The sequence below is a fragment of the Manis javanica genome, chromosome 1 (assembly GCF_040802235.1).
Source record: "Manis javanica isolate MJ-LG chromosome 1, MJ_LKY, whole genome shotgun sequence".
NCBI lineage: Eukaryota > Metazoa > Chordata > Mammalia > Pholidota > Manidae > Manis > Manis javanica.
Window position 1 is genome coordinate 167950981 of NC_133156.1, and position 25952 is coordinate 167976932.

At 39.3% G+C, this 25952-nt stretch overlaps 1 protein-coding gene and 1 gene segment (V, D, J or C); both read left to right on the forward strand.

Annotated features, from left to right (window-relative positions):
- LOC118971267 (immunoglobulin kappa variable 2-28-like) overlaps positions 1–25952 on the forward strand; it is a 628396-nt gene that overhangs the window by 71591 nt on the left and 530853 nt on the right.
- The window catches only part of LOC108389056 (interleukin-1 alpha), a 163962-nt gene that overhangs the window by 22340 nt on the left and 115670 nt on the right, over positions 1–25952 (forward strand). Inside the window, exon 2 of one of the 4 annotated variants that reach the window (XM_073241273.1) lies at positions 9951–11521. The exons of the other annotated variants lie outside the window; for them this stretch is intronic. The gene's annotated coding sequence lies outside the window, so the exon portion shown is untranslated. Of the gene's footprint in view, positions 1–9950; positions 11522–25952 lie in introns of those variants that run through there. 4 annotated transcript variants of the gene reach the window in all.

A 25952-nucleotide genomic window follows, 5' to 3' on the forward strand; every position in this document is an offset into this window, starting at 1 on the left:
GGCTCTGTTCTTGTACCAGTACCAAATTGTCTTGATTACTATGGCTTTGTAGTAGAGCTTGAAGTTGGGGAGTGAGATCCCCCCTACTTTATTCTTCTTTTTCAGGATTGCTTTGGCTATTCGGGGTCTTTGGTGTTTCCATATGAATTTTTGAATTATTTGTTCCAATTCATTGAAGAATGTTGCTGGTAATTTGAGAGGGATTGCATCAAATCTGTATATTGCTTTGGGTAGGATGGCCATTTTGACGATATTAATTCTTCCTAGGCATGAGCATGGGATGAGTTTCCATTTATTAGTGTCCCCTTTAATTTCTCTTAAGAGTGACTTGTAGTTTTCAGAGTATAAGTCTTTCACTTCTTTGGTTAGGTTTATTCCTAGGTATTTTATTCTTTTTGATGCAATGGTGAATGGAATTGTTTTCCTGATTTCTCTTTCTATTGATTCGTTGTTAGTGTATAGGAAAGCTACAGATATCTGTGTGTTCATTTTGTATCCTGCAACTTTGCTGTATTCCGATATCAGTTCTAGTAGTTTTGGAGTGGAGTCTTTAGGGTTTTTTATGTACAGTATCATATCATCTGCAAATAGTGACAGTTTAACTTCTTCTTTACCAATCTGGATTCCTTGTATTTCTTTGTTTTGTCTGATTGCCGTGGCTAGGACCTCCAGTACTATTTTAAATAACAGTGGGGAGAGTGGGCATCCCTGTCTGGTTCCCGATCTCAGAGGAAATGCTTTCAGCTTCTCGCTGTTCAGTATAATGCTGGCTGTGGGTTTATCATATATGGCCTTTATTATGTTGAGGTACTTGCCCTCTATTCCCATTTTGCTGAGAGTTTTTATCATGAATGGATGTTGAATTTTGTCAAATGCTTTTTCAGCATCTATGGAGATGATCATGTGGTTTTTGTCTTTCTTTATGTTGATGTGGTGGATGATGTTGATGAATTTTCGAATGTTGTACCATCCTTGCATCCCTGGGATGAACCCCACTTGGTCATGGTGTATGATCCTTTTGATATACTGTTGAATTCTGTTTGCTAATATTTTATTGAGTATTTTTGCATCTACATTCATCAGGGATATTGGTCTGTAATTTTCTTTTTTGGTGGGGTCTTTGCCTGGTTTTGGTATTAGGGTGATGTTGGCCTCATAGAATGAGTTTGGGAGTATTCCCTCTTCTTCTATTTTTTGGAACACTTTAAGGAGAATGGGTATTATGTCTTCTCTGTGTGTCTGATAAAATTCCGAGGTAAATCCGTCCAGCCCCGGGGTTTTGTTCTTGGGTAGTTTTTTGATTACCGTTTCAATTTCTTTGCTTGTAATTGGTTTGTTTAACTTTTGTGTTTCTTCCTTGGTCAGTCTTGGGAGGTTGTATTTTTCTCGGAAGTTGTCCATTTCTTCTAGTTTTTCCAGCTTGTTGGCATATAGGTTTTCATAGTAGTCTTTAATAATTCTTTGTATTTCTGTGGAGTCTGTTGTGATTTTTCCATTCTCATTTCTGATTATGTTGATTTGTGTTGACTCTCTTTTTCTCTTAATAAGTTGGGCTAGAGGCTTATCTATTTTGTTTATTTTCTCAAAGAACCAGCTCTTGGTTTTGTTGATTTTTGCTATTGTTTTATTCTTCTCAATTTTGTTTATTTCTTCTCTGATCTTTATTATGTCCCTCCTTCTGCTGACTTTAGGCCTCTTTTGTTCTTCTTTTTCCAGTTTTAATAATTGTGATGTTAGACTATTCATTTGGGATTGTTCTTCCTTCTTCAAGTGTGCCTGTATTGCTATATACTTTCCTCTTAAGACTGCTTTCGCTGCATCCCACAGAAGTTGGGGCTTAGTGTTGTTGTTGTCATTTGTTTCTATATATTCCTTGATCTCTATTTTGATTTGTTCATTGATCCATTGATTATTTAGTAGCATGTTGTTAAGCCTCCATGTGTTTGTGAGCCTTTTTGTTTTCTTTGTAGAATTTATTTCTACTTTCATACCTTTGTGGTCTGAAAAATTGGTTGGTAGAATTTCAATATTTTGGAATTTACTGAGGCTCTTTTTGTGAGCTAGTATGTGGTCTATTCTGGAGAATGTTCCATGTGCACTTGAGAAGAATGTATATCCTGTTACTTTTGGATGTAGAGTTCTATAGATGTCTATTAGGTCCATCTGTTCTAGTGTGTTGTTCAGCCTGTGTGTCTTTACTTATTTTCTGCCCGGTGGATCTATCCTTTGGGGTGAGTGGTGTGTTGAAGTCTATAATGAATGCATTGCAGTCTATTTCCGTCTTTAGTTCTGTTAGTATTTGCTTCACATATGCTGGTGCTCCTGTATTGGGTGCATATGTAATTAGAATGGTTATATCCTCTTGTTGGACTGAGCCCTTTATCATTATGTAGTATCCTTCTTTATCTCTTGTTACTTTCTTTGTTTTGAATTCTATTTTGTCTGATATTAGTACTGCAACCCCTGCTTTCTTCTCACTGTTGTTTGCCTGAAATATGTTTTTCCATCCCTTGACTTTCAGTCTATGCTTATCTTTGGGTTTAAGGTGAGTTTCTTGTAAGCAGCATATAGATGGGTCTTGCTTTTTTATCCATTCTATTACTCTATGTCCTTTGATTTGTGCATTAAGTCCATTTACATTTAGGGTGACTATTGAGAGATATGTACTTATTGCCATTGCAGGCTTTAGATTCGTGGTTACCAAAGGTTCAAGGTTAGCCTCTTTAGTATCTTACTGCCTAACTTAGCTCGCTTATTGTGCTGTTATATTCACTGTCTGGAGATTCTTTTCTTCTCTCCCTTCTTATTCCTCCTCCTCCATTCTTCATATGTTGTGTGTTTTGTTCTGTGCTCTTTTTAGGGGTGCTCCCATCTAGAGCAGTCCCTGTAGGATGCCCTGTAGAGGTGGTTTGTGGGAAGCAAATTCCCTCAGCTTTTGCTTGTCTGGGAATTGTTTAATCCCGCCATCATATTTAAATGATAATCATGCTGGATACAGTATCCTTGGTTCAAGGCCCTTCTGTTTCATTGCATTAAGTATATCATGCCATTCTCTTCTGGTCTGTAGGGTTTCTGTCAAGAAGTCTGATGTTAGCCTGATGGGTTTTCCTTTATAGGTGACCTTTTTCTCTCTCGCTGCCTTTAAAACTCTTTCCTTGTCCTTGATCCTTGCCATTTTAATTACTATGTGTCTTGGTGTTGTCCTCCTTGGATCCTTTCTGTTGGGAGTTCTGTGTAATTCCATGGTCTGTTCGATTATTTCCTCCCCCAGTTTGGGGAAGTTTTCAGCATTTATTTCTTCAAAGAGACTTTCTATCCCTTTTCCTCTTTCTTCCTCTTCTGGTATCCCTATAATACGAATATTATTCCTTTTGTATTGGTCACATATTTCTCTTAGTGTTGTTTCATTCCTGGAGATCCTTTTATCTCTCTCTATGTCAGCTTCTATACGTTCCTGTTCTCTGGCTTCTATTCCTTCAATGGCCTCTTGCATCTTATCCATTCTGCTTATAAATCCTTCCAGGGATTGTTTCACTTCTGTTATCTCCTTCCTGACATCTGTGATCTCCTTCTGGACTTCATCCCACTGCTCTTGCATTTTTCTCTGCATCTCATCCCACTGCTCTTGCATTTTTCTCTGCATCTCATCCCATTGCTCTTGCATTTTTCTCTGCATCTCTGTCAGCATGTTCATGATTTTTATTTTGAATTCTTTTTCAGGAGGACTAGTTAGGTCTGTCTCCCTCTCAGGTGTTGTCTCTGTGATCTTTGTCTGCCTGTAGTTTTGCCTTTTCATGGTGATAGAGATAGTTTGCAGAGCTGGTACAAGTGACCGCTGGAAGAGCTTCCCTTCTTGTTGGTTTGTGGCCTTTTCCTGGGAGAATAGCGATCTCTAGTGGCTTGTGCTGGGCAGCTGTGCACAGACAGGGCTTCTGCTTCCTGCCCAGTTGCTTTGGGGTTTATCTCCACTGTTGCTGTGGGCTTGGCCTGGCTGGGGCTGTTCCTCCAAAATGGTGGAGCCCCGTTGGAGGGGGAGCGGCCGGGAGGCTATTTATCTCTGTAAGGGGCCTCTGTGCTCCCTGCTGCCCATGGGGTTAGAGTGCCCAGAGATCCCCAGATTCCCTGCCTCTGGTCTAAGTGACCTGTCCTGCCCCTTTAAGACTTCCAAAAAGCACTCTCCAAACCAAAACAACAGCAGCAACAATGAGAGAGGGAACAGAAAGGAAAAAAAAAAGGAAAAAACACGCGATTTTTTTTTTTTTTTTTTTTTTGGTCCTCAGGTGCTGGTCCCAGGCACCCGCTCACTGGTCCTGCTGCCCTGTCTCCCTAGCACCAGGGTCCCTGTCCTTTCAAGGCTTCCAAAAAGCACCCACCCACCGGTCCCGCAGGGAAGGAACGCTCGATATTCTTTGTCCTCAGGTGCTGGTCCCAGGCACCCACTCACCAGTCCCGCCGCCCTGCCTCCCTAGCACCGGGGTCCCTGTCCCTTTAAGGCTTCCAAAAAGCACTCGCCAAAAAAGAGAGAAAAAAAGGGGAAAAACGCGCGATTTCCTCCGTCCTCAGGTGCCGGTTTCAGGCACCTGCCCACCGGTCCCACAGGGAAAAATGCACGATATTCTTTGTCCTCAGGCGCCGGTCCCAGGCACCCGCTCACCAGTCCCGCCACCCTGCCTCCCTAGCACCGGGGTCCCTGTCCCTTTAAGGCTTCCAAAAAGCGCTTGCCAAAAAGAGAAAAAAAAAAAGGGGGAAAAACGCACGATTTCCTCCGTCCTCAGGTGCCGGTCTCAGGCACCTGCCCGCCGGTCCCGCAGGGAGAAACGCGGGATATTCTTTGTCCTCAGGCGCCGGTCCCAGGCACCTGCTCACCGGTCCTGCCACCTGCCTCCCTAGCAACGGGGGCCCGTCCCTTTAAGGCTTCCAAAAAGCACTCGCCAAAAAAAAAGCGCACCGGTTTTTTTCCACCCGCCGGGAGCCAGGGGGAGGGGCGCTCGGGTCCCGCCGGGCCGGGGCTTGTATCTTACCCCCTTCGCAAGGTGCTGGGTTCTTGCAGGTGTGGATGTGGTCTGGATGTTGTCCTGTGTCCTGTGGTCTCTATTTTAGGAAAGTTTTTCTTTGGTATATTTTCATATCTCTATGTGTTTTTGGGAGGAGATTTCCACTGCTCTACTCACGCCGCCATCCTGGCTCCGCCCATCTGTTTTTGGTTTTTATATGTTAGATTCCTTATAGTTTCTGTATAAAAACATGTCATATGAAGTGGGGAGAGTTTTATTTCTTCCTTTGTGATTTGTATGCCTTTTACTTTTCTTACATTGTTGCACTAGCCAGAACTTCTCTGTTGAGTAAGAGTGGTGAAAGTAAATATTTTTGCCTTCTTTCTGATTTTTAAGGAGAAAGTATTCACTTTTTCACCATTAAATATAATGTTAGTTATAGGTTATATGTAAATGTGCTTTATCAAATTATGGAATTCCATTCTACTTTTATTTGCTAATATTTGTTAAGGGTGCTGTGTTAATATTCATGAGGAATATTAGTCTGTAATTTTCTTCTTTTGTACTGTCTTTGCCTAGTTTTATCTCAGGGTAAATTAATTGGGGATTAATCCCTCTTCTGTTTTTCTGGAAAACACAGTGTAGAAATGTTAACCTTTAAGTGTTTGGTAGATCTCTCCAGTAAAACAATCTGGGCCTAAATATTTCCTTTTTTTAAATTACAAATTATATTTCCTTAATAGCTATACGGCTATTGAAGTTATGGATTTTATAGTGAGTAATTTGTGGTAGTTTGGGTTTTTCCAGAAATTGGTCCATTTATCTAAGTGCCAAACATATGTGTGTAGAGTAGTTCATAGTATTCACTTATTATCTTTCAGTGTCTGCAGGGTCTGTAGTGATATCCTGTTTCATTTATGATATTAGTGATTAGTATTTTCCCATTTTGCTTTGTCAGTGTTGTTAGAGTTCTGTTAATTTCATAGATATTTTCAAAAAAACAGATTATTATTTCACTGATTTTTCTCTATTGTTTTTCTACATACAATTTCATTGATTTATGTTCTTGTCCTTACTATTTTCTTCCTTCTGCCTGCCTTGGATTTCGTTTATTATTCTAGTTCTTGAGGTGGAAACTAAGATTATTGAGACTTTCCCTCTCTTTTTTAATATATGCACTTAATGGTATAAATTTCTTATCTCAATATTGCTTTATCTTGTCCCACAAGCTTTGATATGTTTATTTTAACCTCATTCTATTCAGTGTATTTTTTATTTCCTTGAAACATCCTCTTTGGCCCATAGATTATTTAGAAATGTATTGTTGAGTTTACAACTGTTTGAAAATTTTATTGCTATCTTTCTGTTATTACTTTCCAGTTTGATTTCACTGTGGTCAGAGAACACACCCTATATTATTTCAGTTATTTATATTTTTTAGGTTTAATTATGGACCAGGATATCATCATCTTGGTATGTTATTCTGTGGACAGTTGAGTATGTATGCTGCTGTTTTGAGGTGGAGTGTTCTATAAAAGTTGATTATAGAGACTGTTGGTTGATGGCACTGTTGTATATCATTGCTGGTTTTCTACCTAGTAGTTCTATCAATTTCGAGAGTATTTATGTCTCAAGCCATATTTTCGGGTTTCTTTATTTCTTTTAGTTCTTTCCATTCTTGCTTCATATATTTTTCAGCTATATTGTTTAGCATACATGCTTTTAGGATTGCTCTCTCTTCTTAGTAGATTAACCCTTTTATTATTATAGAGTAAACCTGGCATTCTGGTTTTTGTTGTTTGCTCTCTGTATTTTCTATTGCTACTTTTTATTTTAACTGCTTTCCTATAAATTATTTCAATATATTGTATAATTATATTTTCAACTCTTAGAGTGTTTGGCTGTATCTATAGGTTTTTTAATAGTTGCTTTGGGTAGTACATTACATGTAGATGTAGATATAGATATGGATATACAGACCAATCGATTGACCAATCATCTCAGTTTACTGGTATCATTTTACCAGTTAAAATTAAATGTAGAAGCCTTCCCCCCTTTATTTTCCACCATTTATATAATAATAGCCTTTAATATTTCATCTACCCAAATTAGAACTACATCAGACATTGTTATGACTTGCTTCAACTGTCCAACATAATTTAGATGTCTCAAGAGAAGGAAAGTGTATAGTATTTACCCATATTTTTGCTTATTATGTTTATTCTTCCTGATAGTCCAAGATCCCTTCCTTTATTGTTCCTTTTAGAGAACTTCTTAGCCATTCTTTTAGGTAGAATTTGTCAAAAAATTCTCTTAGTTTTCCTTAGCCAGAAAATATCTTGATTTCCCTGTCATTCCTGAGGGATATTCTTGCTGGTAAAGGATCCTGTGTTGACAACATTTTTTTTTTTTTAGCACTTGAAACATGTGCTACTTTTTTCTGGCATTTATAGTTTCTGATGACAAGTTCACTCTAATTCTCTTATTTTCCCCTCAAAGGTAATCTGTCTTTTCCCTGTCATTGCTTCAAGATATTTTCTTTTTCTTTAGTTTTCACAAGTTTATCATGACTCTTGATGTGGATTTCCATGGGTATATCCTGTTTTGAATTCATTGAGGTTCTTGATTATATAGATTGATGCCTTCTGCTAAATTTGGTGAATTATAGCTATTAATTTTTGAGCACTTTTTCAGCCTTGCCTTCTCTCCCCATTACTCCCAAGACACTGATTACATAGATATTAGATCTCTTGCTGGGAGAGTTCCCTGAGGATTTGTTCTTTTATTTTTCAGTCTATATTCTCTTTTTGCTCAGATTTGATAATTTTTATTATTCTATCTTAAAATTGATTCCTGTGTCTCTTCCATTCTGCTATTGAATCTAACCAGTGATTGTTTTTTTAGTTCAGTTATTGTATTTTTCATTTCTAAAATTTGTTTGCTTCCTCTCTGTATTTTCTATTTCTTTGGTGAAACGATTTTCTCATTTGTTTCAAGTGTGCTCATAATTGTTTATTGAAATACTTTTATGATGATTGCTTTAAAATCTTTGTTGGATAATACTAACATCTCTGTTATCATCTGTAATTGTCATAATCTGTAGTTTTTCACTCAGTTTGAAATCTTCCTGGTTTTTGGTATAACAAATGGTTTTCAATTGAAACCTTGACATTTTAGATATTATGTTGAGACCCTGAATCTTATTTAATCTTTCTTTTAAGTGGCATCTTCTGACCACTCAGGCAGAGAAAGGAGGAGCATTGTTTTGTTACTTTCAGGTGGGGATAGAAGTCCAGGGTTCTTCCTTGGTTTCTATTGTCACCTGAAATGGGGCTCTTCATTACTGGGTGAGGGTGAGAATTCTGACTCCCCACAATACCCCTTCTCTGACTTGGAGAAGTAGGCATACCTTCTTTTGTTCCCAAGATGACCTTCACTGATAACATAAAATGGGTGGCCTCATTAGCACTGGGCAGTGGTGAAAGTCCCCATTCTCTGTTAGGCCTCCTCTGACATTATCCCAGCAGGGCTGGAGATGGGAGGGGGGAACATCTCACTGTGGTGGTAGGAGGTAAAAGTCCAGCCTCCCCACCACCTGCTCGCTACTGACACTGAGGAAGAGTGGTGGCTCATTAGTACCTCACAAGGATGGAAGTGCTGACATCCTACTTGGATTTCTCCCACACTCTCCCAGTGGGGAGCATCAGATACCTCATTACAGCCTGGGTAGATTTGCAATCTAGGCTCCCTGCTCAGCCTTTGCTAATACAGGTGAGGGTGTGGCTACAGTTTCCTCTGTGGTGTTTGGCTACAGCAGAGAAGTTATTTTCTAAAAGTTTTCATTCTTATGAGGTGACTCCTTTCCTGGGCCTTTGACTAGAGGTAGTTAGGCTTCGTTGGTTCTTTTTCTGTTTGTGCCCATTGGTTTTTCTGGTATTGCCTACTTCTTCAGCAAAAAAACATCTGGTATATGTGATACCTTCTCTTTATCTCTCAGAGACCTTGAATGTTTTATGTTATGCCCAGGGATTTTACTTGCACTTAGTGAGAGGAATAAGGAAAAGTATGTCTACTTCATCTTCCTGGAAGTCAAAGTCTTCTTGTTCAGTTTTTGAAGAAATGGGCAAACTATTTTCCAGAGTGGCCAACTTTCCCATTTACATTCTTACCTGCAATGTATGAAAGATCCAGTTTCTCTACATCTTCTCCAGTATTAGTGGTGTCATTATTGTTTATTGCAGGTGTTCTAATAGATGTGTAACGATCTTTCATCATGGCCTTAATTTGCATTTCCTTGATGACAAGTGATGTTGAACATCTTTTAATATGCTTATTTGCATCTATGTATGTTTTTTGGCAAAATGTCTCTTTATGTCTTTTGCCCATTTTTTATCTAATTTCAGTTTAAGTCATATTCTCAGATTATCTTATAACTCTTCTTGGTTACTAACTAAACTTGATAATTTTTGCTCTTCTTTAAGAGTCCCCATTTGAATTTCTCTCTGGTCAGTACTGCCCATGTAGTATTACACAAAAGAAAGGCCAGAATATAACCTAATCACTCCTAAATGAAGTCAAGGACATATCAATGTGATGACAAGAAATCTTATTATTTTCTGAAATAGGAAAAAATAAACATGGAAATGTGAACTGTTTATAAGAAGTATAATAGAAATTGAAATTCAAGAGAAAAAAGTATTTAAGCAAAAGAACTTGCCTAGTGAACAAGAAGATCTTGACAGGGTGACCCTATTTCATTCATAAAATGGACAGATAGGTCTAATATGATAATGTGTATCTTTGCTATACAACATTCCTTAATGTGATCATGGAGCACAGGGGACAAAAAATGATTATGCTAGGTTTCATTATTCTTATTGTCCTAAATGCAGTACTTAGCAGAACCAAGGATGTTAAATTATAATAATGGCCTCTCTTTTTCCTTTTCATTTCTAGAATTGGTTGAGTAAACGTGTCACCTTTTGCTAAAAACTCAGCCCTGGGATCATAGGACTTCAATTAGAGTTAACTCACTCTGTGCTGATGTCCTTCACCTTCTTCATTTTAGAGTTGTAGTACAGAAGGTATTGATATGATGTGATTCAACCATTTATCTATTCTCAATTTTTAATTTTTGAAAAGATGTGAGTATCTCTGGTCATTTCTAAATTTTTCTTTTGAATTTCAATACTCCAATATTTCCCTAAGTAAAGGATATCTGAAACTGAGTTGTCATTACTTTTGTGAAAACTACAGAAATCAAAGGAATATTTTGCCAGCCTAAATTTTATCAGTTGTTGGAATGTTTGCAGTAACTAGTACAGAATAAAATTTAGGTAACCTTTTTAAAAGCCTGACTTAACTTTTTTGAACAAATTATTGCATATTGGTGAGTCACATGGGTGTTGGGAATTTGACAAGCTGTAAGGGTTTTTTCAACATGTGGCAGTAGAATATATGACACCCAAAAACCTACTTTCAAGATTAGTTTTCTCAAAGCATCTTACAACTTAAGACATGCTCCATTTCAGCATGCTTCAAAATCTATTTTAAAAAGCATCAGTTTTTAATTAATGCCAACTTTTGAATTTGAGGCTTAGTCGTATCTCCTGCTGTTTCTTTTGGTTACTAAGCTTTTGTTTATGACTCAGCTTCTTAGCACATCCAGTTGGAAGATAAATTTTAAAAAGTAGGAAATTTGTGCTGCTCTATTATATTACTTTCTAACATCCCTAGACAGTTCAGGTTAGGAGATAGTATAGCCTAAGGACTAAGGTACTGATTTGTAATGCATGTTAATTTTATATTACACTATACATGACGTGGAATCAACAAAAGTGAACTAAACCAATGTACATGTATGTGCTTTTGTAATATTTTCCTTTCATTTGCTTAGGAGCATTAGGAAAATGAATGATTAAGGATAGCATTAACTAAAGCATAGGATTATTAGGCTCTGAAAAACAGGAGTTAAGAATATAAATTTTTAGAAATATAAAGTTGCACCCTATACAACAGAGGACTAGCCCTCTATTGAAATCGAGTTATTAAACATATCAAAATGTGTGTGTGCAGGAAAAATAATCTTTTTTAAGATTAAAACTATACCTGGCATATATGGTTCACATATGCCTCTGTGTACACATGTCTGTATCTGTATCTACCTACATCTTATATTTCTGTTGAAAATACAATTTGTTAATTGTGACAAATTAAAAATTATGTATCTAAGCCAAAAATTAAAATAAAAATCACTTTGTGTTATATAAGAGAAAAGGAATCAGTCGCTTGAACTTTCTTCTTGGGGGAAGTAAGAAAAAAACCGTTTTTAAAATCAAAAGTTGAATTTTAAAGAACTTAGAGACCTCCTTAAAGTATAAATTCATTAAAAAAATGCTTTAGAATATTTTCTGTGGCCATAATATAGAGAAGGAAGCTGAAAACTTCCAACTAAGAGTAAATTTGGTCATTAATATTGTTGGTGTATTTATTTAAATCTAAAAGTTAATGCTTATATATATTTACACAGATACTTCGCAGTTTCTTACCCTATTGCTTCTTGCATCCTGTTTCTTCCTTCGGGTTTAATTTTTTTTTCTTATATGAAGCACTTAGTTTTTTATCAAGAGTCTTTGTATCACCAACTATCTTAGTCTTTATTTTAAAATATTTTGAATAGGATTTTTGTTTAAAATGATAGTAAAATGGATATTCAATTGTGTTGACAATTATTTTCCCTCACATTTACGTAAGTTCTATCTGGTTTTTTTAAGCAACTTCTTTTATCTTTGGTTCTATTTTTTTTCTTTCACTTTGCTATTTCTTCTTACATATTTTCAGTCATTTAAAGCATAGTTATTTTGTGACTTAATTATTATTACCTTAAGTCCTTGGAGGCAAATCTAGTTTATTGTGTCTGTTGATTCTGTTTCATGGTGAATCATTTCCTTTTGTGCTTTTTAATTTTGGAATTTTAGCCTATATTTAAAGAGGGCCATTATTTCCTAGGAGATTAATGCCCCTGAGTTGTTGAAAATTGACTACAATTACTTTTCCTAGATGACTTCCAGGTTTCACCAGTCCAAGACAGAGTTTTACCTTTTGTCCATATAAAATCAAATTCCACAGTTCCATATAGTGAAAGCCTAGAGTTGGGTTTCTTAAAGAAAGCCATCTGATCTTATCCTACCTTGAACCTGAGGAAAAGGCAAGTTTTGGTGTTACTTTCCTGAGCTGGAAAGTAGGGTATTTATAATCCTTCTTTCTGTGAGAGCCCAGCATATACAGAGTCTGAGTTCCATGCAGACATCTCTGTTCTACCTCAGAGCCCTACCTGGACCCAAATCATGTTCCTCAGTCTGAGTGGATGTTAAAAACTCAAAGCCATGCAATCAGTGTTTATATCAGTCTGCCCTAGTTCTAAGGCTGTAGAGTTATCCACTCATAAATTCACTACATAAGTCTAGCTTTGTTTCTTCTTCCTTTCCTCCCCTGAATATTTCATCTTTCATGTGCAGTTATATCTTCTAAGTTTTTTCATTGTATTTTATTGTTCATATTCTCCTTGAATTAACTTGTTAATTGCACATCTTTGACACTTCTACTTGTGGATACCAATGTTCTTGGGGTAAAAGGGTTTATACCCAGCTTTATTCCCCTATGAAATGTATGTTTGAATTACTGAAATATAATATGTATTATTACTTTTAATAATTTTTAAATTATGTAGAAACCCAGAACATATAACTCCCACTTACCATGCTCTGACCTTTTGCATTGTTGTCATGCATTTTATTTCACCCTATATTTTAAACTCCAAGAGACATTTTTTGTATTTACTCACATATTTATATTTTCCAGCACTCATTTCCTACATTTCCATATTTACATTTGGGAACATTTTCCTTTGATTTGAAGAACTCTTTTAGGGCATATTATTACAGCCTTTTATAAACCAATTGCTTTAACTTTCCTTTGTTTGAAAACACCTTTATTTCACCCTCATTGTTGAAAGATATTTTTGTTTGGTATAGAATTTTTAGATTGGCAATTATTTTCTTTCAGCACTTTAAAGATTTCTTTCCATTGTCTTCTGGTGTATATCATTTCTTTTGAAATGTCTACTGGTCTTGCCTGAGAGTTTCAGCCCCAGGCAAGTTCACTATGGATTCAGAGAGACCAAAAAATGACAATGGAACGTTCTTGGGGTAAAAGGGTTTAGACCCATCTTTATTCTCCTGGCAGTAGGTCAAGCACTAGAATCACATCTGCATCCAGCAGACTGCAGGTCTGTAATCCACCTCTGTCTCCTCCTCTGCCCAGAGCACTGGGCAGAGCTCTATATAGTGACTCAGTAGGGGTAAAACAACAATATTTCCAGAATCTCACTCTGGACCTTAGTCCATCTCCATTATCAACAGGTGTTTACAAGGGGTGGGTGGAGAGACAAACATACACTAGGACAGAAGGGGTTTTTGGTCTCACCAGCGAAATGGGAGAGAAATGGGCAAGAGGCGAGTGGCTACCAGAGAGAGAGAGAGAGAGAGAGAGAGAGAGAAATGGAGCCAAGCTTCTAGTGAGCAATTAAGGCTTTCTCCCCATCTAGTTTTTCCCTTGACTGATTTCATGGGTTTATTTGCCCTGGGCTGGGAACATGCTTCCCACCCACCTCCCATCCTGCCTGCCCCTGAGTTACACTCAGTCAATAATAGATTATTGCCTACTGGTGTGGAAGCATTAGCCTAACAGTAGGCCAATGACTCCAACTGCAGCAATATTTTCATCCTTTGATTTGAGAATTATTTAGCAAAGCCTCTCAAGGACTTCTCCAGAGAAGAGGCAAAGACAAGCCAATCGTACGGAGGAGGACTCTACAGACGCAAGCCCTTCAGGGTGGGCCTGTGGCTGCAAGCCCTTCATGTCAACACACGAGCTGGCCTTGACAGCTGGTCTAGGGGATGTGGGCGTGGTAAGGTGGAAACAGAAGTAGAATCAGGCCAAGAAACATGTCTCAGCTCTGATTCTATGTTGACATGGCCCCTTGGCAGTGGGTCACATATGTCACATCTTGGGGCTTCCATTTCTCCCCCTGTGCCAGCGAGCACAACTAGATGATCCTGATATCCCCTCTAACTCCAAGATTCCATGAAAGGAAAAGCCATCCCCTCCCAGTAACCGTACACATGGCAAAAGATACAATTGCAGGTAAAAGTATTCTGATAGTGTAAAGTTGTTCTTCATAATTAAGACAGGAGTGCCCAAGAATGAGCTGAATTAATGATTCATAGCCTTAATGTGATAAACTTAAGAACAGAAATAATCATTCTGCAAAGAAAAACTGGGAGAGTAAAACCTAAATTAAAGTTATGGCCTCATATTTTCTGTCAAGAAGCTCTAGGAAAATGTAAAGTACTGAATGGTAGTGTCTGGTGCAGGGGTGGGCAAGCATTTTCTGTAAAGAGCCTGATAGTAAGTATTTTAGGTTTTGCAGGCCATTTGGTCTCAGCTGCAACTGCTCACCTCTGCTATTGCTACGCAAAGCAGCTATAGATGACATATAAGTGAACCAGCATGGTTGTGTTCCAACAAAACTTCATGGATATTAAAATTTGAATCTCACATAATTTTTACATGTCACAAAATGTTCCTCTTTTGGTTTTTTTCAACCACTGAAAATCCATTCTTAGCTCAGGAGCCCATACAAAAATAGGTAGGTAGTAGACCATATGTGCCCAACAAGCTATAATTTGCAGGGCCTCAGGTATAAGGGAAAGCATAAGGCTTCAGTTTACAAAATCCAGTAAAGGACTGCCTCAAATCTTCTTAGTGTAATAATTTCTCTCATAGGGTACAGAGATAAGGTGGGGGGACCATGGAGGAGAATGATTTGATGGAGAAAAGCTGAGACTAGACTCTAGCACCATCACCTTTGTACACTGAGGCCACTGAGATTTCTGACTTTAATGTACCTGAACAGGAAAGCAAATGTTTACCAATCCTTACCTCCTTTTAGCAGTAACAGTAGCAATTATTTATGAAGTATTTAATATGTGCTAGGCAGTGTTCTAAGCACTTTGTGTACATCAACTCGCTTGATTTTCACACAATTACATAGGGTAGGCACTATGATTAACATCACTGCCATGTCACAGATGAGGACTCTGAGGCAAAAGAGTTTAAGTAATTCACCTAAAGTTACACATTAGATGGCAGAGCTGGGGCTGAACCCCAGGCAGTGCAACACCTTTAACACAACTGTGTATCACTTCCAGCGGTATGTGAGTACTGCAGAAATAACTTGGACTACACTTCTTACTGGATGGGTTTTTTCATACAGCCACTTAAGATTCTTCTCATTACTCATTCACAGGTGAAGTGTTCAGGCATAACTGAAATGTAAATAATAATGAACATCCTCAGGCTGTTCTACACAATATAATTAAATGTATGTCCAATCAAGAATGTCATTCTGTTATTAAGATATGATCTAAAACCCTATTAAATTCTCACAATTCCATATGAGAATAGTTCCCTGACTCAACATAACTGTCCCTATTTTTGACATCAGCTTTTTCTTTATTATTCATTACTTTCGTTTTTTTCACTCTCACTCCTGACAGAAATTTCACTTACTTCTACATTTCTTGTAAAATTACTCCTCTGTGCAGTTCTGGGGTACACTTGTTTTTCTAGATAGCATATGTTCAGAATATGAAATCCTTCAGTTGTCAACTTGATTAATTTGTATATGAAAGCTTTCTACTGCCAGTGAACAAACAAATCAAATAGATGAACAAACAAATCAGGTTCAAAACACTATTGAGCTAAGCTGGTATAAATTCAAATTAAGAGTATTATAATTTCAGGATGTTAAATGTAATCCCCAAGGATTTAACCACAAAGAAAAGAGCTATAAAATATACACACAAGGAACATTTCACTATAAAAAGTCACCTAAACACACACAAGAAGACAGTAATATAGGGAATGGGGTGACTAAAACATGAGGCATATATAGAAAACAAAGCAAAATGACAAAAGCAAGAACCTCTTTATCATTACTTTAAATATAAATGGACTAAACTCTCCAATCAAAAGACAGATTAAAACATATTTTTAAAAAAAAGGCAGGATAAAAACATGACCCAACTATATGCTGCCTACAAAAGAAAAAAAAAAAAGACTCACTTGAGAGTCAACACAATTGGGTTGAAAGAGAAAGGATGGAAAAAGATAGTCCATGCAAACAGTAACCAGGAGTGAGTGGGGGTGGCTATACTACCAGAATGGAAGAAAATATTTGCAAATCATTTATCTGATGAGGGATCAATAACCAGGATACATACAGCTTCAAAAGTCAACAGTGAAAAACAACTTTATTCACAAATGGGCAGGAGAAAAGTATATGATAGTGTGCATCAAACTTTCCCAGAAGTAAACCTGGAAAAGAAAGTACAACATTGATGGACAGGGGAAAAAAATAATGACTTTTTCTTTACGCAGCTCGGTATGCTTTGGCTTTACTGCAAGAAGTATGTACTTCTCATATAACTAGTACTATCTAATAAAGGGGGAATTTTTGCCACCATTAAAAAAAAATAAACAAAAATAATGACCAAAGCCAAGAAGGATTCCATTTCTCTGTCCACTTCAAGGATTATGATAGACGTCTATACAAGTGGCTAAGGGCTCTAGAATATTGTGAATTTGTCCTAGTTAACTGGGTGAAGATAGTGGCTTCTGGAATTAACTGTCTCCCCTATGGAGAGATATAGCCAAGAACCATGAGCCTTAATAGAGTGGGAGGTGATTGGCCTTAGTTCAGCCATCCTTAAAGTATAGTCTAAGGGGACCCAATAACTATGAAGTACCCCCCTTTTCCAACTATTCATATGTGTGAGGATTCCATTTCTCTGTCCACTTCAAGGATTATGATAGACATCTATACAAGTAGCTAAGGGCTCTAGAATATTGTGAATTTGTCCTAGTTAACTGGGTGAAGATAGTGGCTTCTGGAATTAACTGTCTCCCCTATGGAGAGATATAGCCAAGAACCATGAGCCTTAATAGAGTGGGAGGTGATTGGCCTTAGTTCAGCCATCCTTAAAGTATAGTCTAAGGGGACCCAATAACGATGAAGTACCCCCCTTTTCCAACTATTCATATGTGTGAGGGTAGATTTTCCTTAGTTCAGCCATCCTTAAAGTATAGTCTAAGGGGACCCAATAACGATGAAGTACCCCCCTTTTCCAACTATTCATATGTGTGAGGGTAGATTTTCCTCATGAATTTCAACCAAAATGACACATCACAACAGAATGAATGCCAAAGCAGATAGGAGAATCCATTCTTTCTATTAACAGACATTAGAGACTTGCAAAAGAGTAAAGCAATGCTGCTCTTTTCACTAATTTGTTTTGCTTTCGAAAAATAGTTACCTTTCACATAAAAATATGTTAACATGTAATAGTTTGTAATTTTAAATGAATTAACAAATTATTTTAATTCTCATATTTCTAATATGACAAAGTATCAATAGATGAAACTCACATAAACAAAAACTCCTTGGAGTCTTTAGTCTTTAAGAATGCAAAGGTCCTGAGATCAAAGTTCAATTATGTTCATTTCTCTTGTCAGAGACTAGTTTAAGAATAGGCCTGCAACAGTATTTCCAGCTAATGGCAAGAGCCTTTTGCAGGGCCCCTGGAAAGTTTTTCTTTGCTCAAAAAAAAAATTATGAGAAGAAACTTTGCTCCCCCTGAGCAGGGCTGTCTGGAGCTGCTGCAGCTCTCTCAGAGCAAGGGCAGCCAGTGGACAGACCAAGCAACATGCCGAGAATGGTAGAATCCAGGTCTCTGAGGACATCAGTGAACCACTGCTTAACCAATCCTGGGACTGCCCCATCTCATACCCCTTGTTCATCAGAAATGAATAATCTTTATTATTTGAGACACTGTTAGTATGGTTTTGTGGCTTATATGTTCTGGTATAAGCATTCTTAATGGATTCAGTATTTGTTTGCTTTTTTACCAAATATAAAGGAGTAAAGAACCAAACTAACAGAATAAGCAGAAAAAGTTACTTCCTATATTTGTGTTTTATTTATTTATGAATCCCAGTTTCACTATCTCCATGCTGTGAATATTGCAATAACACCATGGCTGATCAGCTCTGTCAAAACCTTTCCGTGGGCTACATATGTCCACTCTGCTCCAACAGCACCCTCGGTGAGGCATGAACTGGAGCAGCACAAATTTGTCACCATTCCGAGAAAAAATGTAGGGCACATATCCCGACAATAAGGGCGCAGTACTATCCCTGTGTGGATGGGGGCACTTGTGTTTTAAGTCCATTCAAAATGTGAGGAAGGAAACCAAAATGGTTGACAAATTCACTATCTCACTTTACAGATAAGGAAATTGAGGACAGAAAGGTCATGTCACATGCCCAGCTCAGCCCAGCAGAAGAGGTGTCTTTACACCAAGCATGTTCAATCATTCATCAGCACTGAGGGACCACAGAATGGGTTTCATCAAAAATGAGACTCCAACTCCGGTTTCTTGACTGTCAATTTAGGGAGGGTAAATTTTATTAAGTAAATAATAACTTCTCCCTGAATATTAATCAGTTCAATATCCAAACTGTAAATTAAAAAGAGAGGAAAAGCTTCAAAGAGCTTAATACCTGGTACATTAACTAGAGCTTGAAAAGTACTTGTTAAAAGTAAACAGACTTTATAACGAAGTAGGATTTTTTTCTAATCCAAACACACACTTTCCCAGTTACCTCATCTCTCTTAGGAGACTTTAGGCTGCACTTGGAGATGTCATAGTCTGTGGAGCCAAACGCAGTCTCCTCACAGGATGTCTGCTCCTGGGTTCATGCAAGCTTACGTTTCTATGCATTCATTTACTTGGGGTGAGAGTGTGGAGGGGACAGAGGGGTGCTAGGAGTAAAGGAAGAGACTGAAAGCGATGTGGCTTTAAGCCTCAAAATCATGGGAAAAATGTAAGCATAGTCTAACACACACACACACACACACGCACACATGCACACACACACTGAGCTAAAAATTAAAGCCCCAGAGAGGATATTGCTCATGGGTCCTCTACCATTTGGCCAGGGAGTCCTCGTCACTGATGCCGGCCATCAGGTACCTGAGGCCTGTGATCCAGGTGCGGGCCTCCTCAGGGTTGAAGGTGATGAGGTCCAGGGACTCCATGTGGTTGCCATGGTAGATGGTGAAGCAGCAGCTGGGATCAGAGTTCCCCTCGGCTTGTATGTGGAATATTTCAGACTGCTGGCCCTCGGTGACTTTGTAAATGGAGTCAGTAAGTACTGTGAGGGAAGTGAACCACACAGTTACATGGCAGGTGAAGGTATGTGTATGGATTAAGAAAAAAGAAAAGCAGAAGCATCTTAAAAAGAAGTGTGAACTGCCGGGAGCCATGCTACTCAAGCTGTGTGGCAAAGCTCAGGCTGGAGGAAGACCCCCACAAAGCAGGGGCCTTTGCAGCTGGCTCCCCCTATTACCCACCTTGATTTTGTTTTTCTCCATTATACTATTGGCTTTGCTTTTGCTTGCATTTTTGCCAAAGACTAAGCTAACCTTTGCTAAGGAGCACGGAAAGGAGGAGAACATAAACTTCCCCAAAGCTTTCCAGGACAGTGCTCCTGAAAAACAGAACCTTCAGGGGCCAGATGGCGATCTTGGCACAGAATACCGAAACCTGCAGTCAGTTAGTCAAACACTGATTACCCCATCTCCACCTAAGTAGGAATGCCCCCCCTTGTTTGCAATGCTAGTGAAACTAGTGATGGAGAGTTTTATAGAAATAGTTATGAGAGATTACTGAATGGAATAACCCTGTCTGATACTTAATCCATCTTCTCATGTTTTCTTCCCTCTGCTACTTCTATAGTTTTTCTTCTTCCTTCCTAATTACAGCCCTTTACTAGAATTTGTGCCTCATATGTGAAATTACCAAGTACCAAGTGGTAAAGATACCTCAAGACAAGTGCTGGCCATAGAAGCCGCGGAGCATAAATCTGCAAAGAAGTGAAAAACTAACCTTTTCAAAGAATATTACTTCTCTCTCACCAGCTTTACATTTCCCTGTATGGCCCCAGAAGATGGCTGGTTAGCCAGAGACGGGTAAGATTCCTCAAGGGAGGAACAACCTAAGACAGGCACAGTTGCAGGGGGCCATCAGATGAGAAAATGGGGGCCAACAGAGGTGAGGCTTAGAACCTCACCCGCGCCCCGCCCCCCCCAGTGTTGAGAGAAATTGTCTACACCCGTGGATGTTTTGTTGCCCTTGTCTAACTTGGATTAATACCTAGTCTATAGGCACAGACCTGATCATCTACGCTTGCCCTCTTACAGCACTAAATCATGCTTTCTATCTTTATCTTGTATCTACCTACGATAGAATAAATATTATGAGGAGGTAAAATGTACCCATTGCATTAAAAATATAGATGATGATACCTGCCTAGCTAACTGAAGTACTGAGTGACTTGTATTTCACCCTGAGCTGATAGACTTCATAGTCATTGCTACGTACTGCATGCTCCTATGGTCACATGCACTACTTAGAAACTGCGTTGCATAGAAATGTAAAACACAATTGAGTACATGTTGCTAGGAAAAAGTTTTGGTCAAGGAACAGAAAAAAATCACCTGTCTAATACTTGACTAACCATGTATAGATTAGAAGGAAACAGAAAGAAAAAAGCTTGCCTATGTTTGTTAATCAAAAGAACAAATAAAAAATAATCATATCCTTGTGCAAAATGGTATAAATAAAGCTGTCATCGGCACTTTGTCAAGAGACCACCTTCATCTGACTCTGTGTCCCTTCTCTCCGTGCACCAACTCCGTGTCATCCTTTCGGGCTCACACCCCACCACTGGACCTGGACTCCAGCAGTGAACAAATTCTGTGAGTTGTGGTAGTAAGTCTAAATGTGAGAGACAAGCCCTATCATTTCCTGCAAGGAGCCTTCTCCACGTACCACTTTATGTTCCTGGACGGCCTGGGCAGTATCCTCCCAGGCACTGAGTCAGGATAGGTTAAAATCTATGATAGGAATATAGATATGCCCATTAGGGCATGAAGGACGGTAGGAAAAGAGGGCTATGAATACATTAAATATGTACTTTACATAGTTACACAGGGAAAACAAAGGCCTAGAGCCAACTTTGGTGTTTTATAACGTGCGTAAGATGACAGCTGAAAATTGAAAGGAAAAAGCATTTGGTGGAAACCGAATAGCATAGTTAAATTAAATGTAGCTGGTGTTTACAGAGAGAATGTTGCCATGATGAAGGTAAGGCAGCACTCAGTGAGGCGGAGAGGAACAAGGGGCAGCTGGGGGGAAGAGGCACACAGATGCGGAGATCTAAGGCCCACCCCAGGGGCACTGAGCAGACCGTTTACGCCGGCTGGAAAGCTCAAGCGCGGGCAAAGGGACCCAGAGCCAGAGCGCTAGGCAGAGGCTGAGGAGAGCCTGGGGTGACAGACCACAGGGGGGTGCCCCTCAGGTGGTGGAGCGATGGTGCAAGTTTGGATCAGACAAGCCCTGGCAGGGATGGCTACTTTACACTAAAATGGTATGTGTTGTCTGTCTGCTTGTCTGTTTTTAAGCATGAATTAGAAGTGCTGCAACCTGACCGACTGCCTGTATACACCATCCACTCTGAGTTACTGGCAGGGTCTGATTTTCTTCCCGTATCCTCATTCCTACATGTCTCACAGGAAGATGAGCCTCTGCCCAGCTCTGGGGCAAGGTCTGGCAGGTCTAAGCCATTATCGTGGCTCCATTCCTATTTTTCAAATTGAGTTAGATGTAGGAATGTAACCCAGGTCAATCCAGGGAGACATGGGGCAGTCCACTTTGAGGGAAGGATCTGCAAAGGGGCCCTCTCCTAAAAAGGAAGCGCCAGAAGTGCAGGCCCCTGTATGTGTCCTCACTGTCCCATCAGCTGTGAGGCTGAGAACAGCTAAAGCCTCTGAGCTGCCTTCACTACATCACCAACACACAGGGACAGAGCCAGGATCACCCAGCCAGACAGGACTGCAGAGGCAGCGTACCCAGCCTCGGGCTACCATCTCTGAGTTTCTTGGTAGTGAAGTAGAAATTTGTTTATCATGTAAGCCTCATTTAGTGGGGCCTTCTGTTACTTGAAGAGGAAGCATCTTAACTGATAAAAGCAGAGAGACTATCAAAATGAAGATTGGTTAGGGGACTTCCCAATGGGCCATCAGAAAGGTGAAGAGACCCTGGACCAAGGAGGTTCCTGTGAAAACAGGAAGGAAGAAGATAGAAGACCCAACATGGACCACATGGACCCGGTACTGAGTATAAACGTTGTGGGAGAGAGGCTCTAAGGAGGACTTCCATCAAACCTTGATATTAAAGCAAATTTGGTCAACTCACTAATAAATTAACTGTGTTCAGAATATGGCAGTACATCTGAAAGTCCACTGAATGTATGATATCCTTTGCTGCCTTTTATATGAAAATAAAGGGAGTCAGGCTATAAAGCCTCTATTTCAACAACATCAAAAAGTTGTGTCTCCAACACAGGGGAAATTACAGAATTAATTATAGAATTAATGGACAAGAAAACTTTTATGGATTTAAATTTCCCAAAGAAATTAAAAAGCAAAATGGTCATCATTTATTCAGTCTGTGTACATTTTTTAACAACTGATTCCAAAACTTGCAAAATTATGAAAGTTCCACAGATCTGAAGCTCCCACAGAGCCAACTCAATATAACCCATGTGTTACTATGTCAAGCCAAGCGAAGAATTCAAAGGTTAGTCTTACTTTTTGCCTTCTCACTCTTCCTAGAGGGTCTCCATCACAGGCGGTTCTGGTGCTCATCCAGGTAAAAGAGCCGCACAAGCCCTTTGGTACCACATTTCAATTTGATCATCTGCGTCCCGGGCTGCATTACACTCATGCATCTTTCAACTGCAGAAGAGATTAGAGCACATTCAGCTCTCATACAATGCACACGCTGACTGGTGTTTAGAAACTTTACTGTCTAATAAAACCTCTGACTCTAAGGACCAGAGACAAATTTAGTAAAGGTAACGTGGAAAGAGAGTGGCTAAGGCATTAATTCATCAGACAAAGCCAGTAAACAAATCACGGGTTGATATAAAATTCTACTTGCAGGTAATCGATGCATAACTGTTGCACTGTCTTTTGTTCCCACTGGTAATATGTTTTTCAGTATGAGACAAATGATCATTTGATACTTTGATTTAAGTGCCTTAGGAGTGCACGAGAACACACTGGTAAACCTCTGTCACTCACGGGTGTAGTCCACTGCAAAGGCTGGCCCCGTGGTGGTCGTCTGGCCCCGTGGTGCTACCTTGACTGGGCTCTGCCATAGCAGTCTCGACGCCTTGCTTATTGTCCATTTTGGCCACCTCTGTGATAGGCCTCTCCACAGACACCAGCTCCCAGAGGAACAGGACAAGACATTCTCCACCTCCTAGAACTGGTAGAGACTCAGAAAATAAATCGATTCAGTAAATGCTGAGAGTCTCTTAGTTTTAATGTTATGATATGGGATACAGTGTGAATAAGATTTTGTTCAATAGAAATGTGTAGTTATCTAGAACATTAAACATGTAGCAACTGTAAGACAGTGGGTTAATTACAATAAAAGAATTAAGTGCAACGGGAATATAGAGGAGAGACTGAGGAAGGCCTCACGAGGAGACAGCATCTGGGCTAGGTGGTGAGAGGATTTCACTAAAATGAGGAAAGGACAGCCCAGGTATCAGGAAATGTACAAAAGGCAGAGCTTGGACATGTGCCATGGAGAGGCAGCCTCTGCTGGGTGAGGGGGTAGTGTGAAAGGGTGAGGAATTCGTATGTTCACTTCCAACAAATATTTATGTGATACCTGCTAAGTTGAAGGCACTGTTCTGGGAAGTAGGAGCAGAGGACAGTTCCTGCTCCTCCATCCTCTGCATTCTAGCCGGGGAGAGAGAATGAAGAGAGTACATGGAATGTCATGACGATAAGTGCTTTGGAGAGTACCAAACAGGATGGAGTAGGGAGGGAGTGTTCTGGGTGGTCAGGGAAGGCGTATGAAGATGTTGTTTGAGCCCAGCCTAAAAGGAAATGAGGAACCCAGCCACGGGGTATTAGAGGGGTGGTGGAAAAGTGTCCTAAAGTACAAGGAATAGTGGTAGAAAGCCTCTGAAGCACAACTATGCTCAGCATGTTTGAGGACTAGTAAGGAAGTCTGTGTGGCTGGAGTAGGGAGGGAGCACTGAGTTTAGAGCAGTAGAAAATGGGATCAGAGAGGCTGGCAGGAGGGAGGTGGGTCATGTGGGACGTTGTAAGTCATAGTTTGGATCATTGTGGAATTACAGGTCAGTTGGAGACACAGATTGATATCTGTTTATAAGAGTTCTAAATGCTGTGATCAGAGTGTGGGCATTACTGTATGGTAAATGAAGATTTTTAGGCAACGGAGTAACCCAACCAAGTTTACATTTAGGAAAGATAACATCTTCCATATGGAGGAACAATTGAAATAGTAGCAATTAAAAGTAGGGAGGTAGTAATCCAGACAGGAAAAAACAAGTCCTTTCTTATGAGACACCAGGTAGTCACAGACCTACGCTTTGCAGGCGTAAATAAAAAACTACAGTTTTAAAATTTAATTTCTGTATAATGTTTTTAAATGATGGACTAAGAAATACCGTGGCATACTTGGAGAAATCTTAGATTTGATTCTAGACTTTGTTCTGTTTGCCTGCTGTGTAGCTTAGACTTACATATTTCCAAGTCTTGCTTTTTCATCATAAAATAGGGACAGAGCTTTTCATCTGGATACTTGACTGGGTGCAGGGGCCTGTGGCGTGTGGGGAGCTGACAGTGAGAGGAGGAGCAGAAGCACCTTGGGGCCTTGAAGGGAGTGCCACGAGCGCTGTTTTTTTTAATAACTCGGCATCAAAAGTGAACCTCCCATTTGTGTCACTCCAAACCAAATTTCATTCTTCTTCTAGCCTGTTTTGATTTTCTTTCCACTCCCTTTTCCTGTACTTAAATCAATGACTGAGGGGCACTCTCTAGGAAGACAGATGGGTTTATCTCAATATGGTTTAGCTGTTCAGACCTGACCAGGCTTTCTCCCGTCTATACCCTTGCATCTAACTGGGGGCTCTTCACAGTTTCCCAGAGACAGTGAATTTTGACTTGGTATTAGATAATTCTTTATAGTATGTTCCTAAACACAAAATCACATTCCTCTTCAGAGTTACTCCTTTTCAGGGCAGTGGTAGTGTTGTGTGACTAAGAAATGTCACTCTCCAGAAAGGTGCATCCCTTGTTGGTAGTGTGTCAACATGACTTTAACTCTATTCCCTGTTTTACAAACTTATTGGCGTCCACTCTGCCCATGGTGTAAACAGGCCTGGCTACCTCATCTGCAGGTGAGTTGCCAACCTCGAGAGGCAGACCCTGTTCCAGTTGTTTGGCTTACAAAAGTAATGGAGGCTGGTTGCAGAAAATCAGCATAGAAGCTTATAAAGGAGAAAGCAGTCCTACCCCCACCCAGAGATACCACCGGCCATCGTTTAACCTGTTTTCTCACACTTTAAAAATGCAGACATAAGCATATACATGTACTTTAATGGTATGATATTTATTTACTTATTTATTTTGAGAAGGGATTTTATTTAAAAATTTTTAATTGAAGTATAGTTGACATACTAATTTCAGGTTAATGGTATAATATTTAGACATCCTGTTTTATAATTTAGTGTATGGCAGATGTCTTCGTATAAAAGTCTTTGGAGACCTCATTCTTTTTTAAGGTTGCATTGCTCCTTCGCTTACTGATGACCATAAGAAAGTCATAAGTTGTTGATATTATAAAATATTGAAGTAATGAATATTCCTGTATGAACATCTTTGAATAC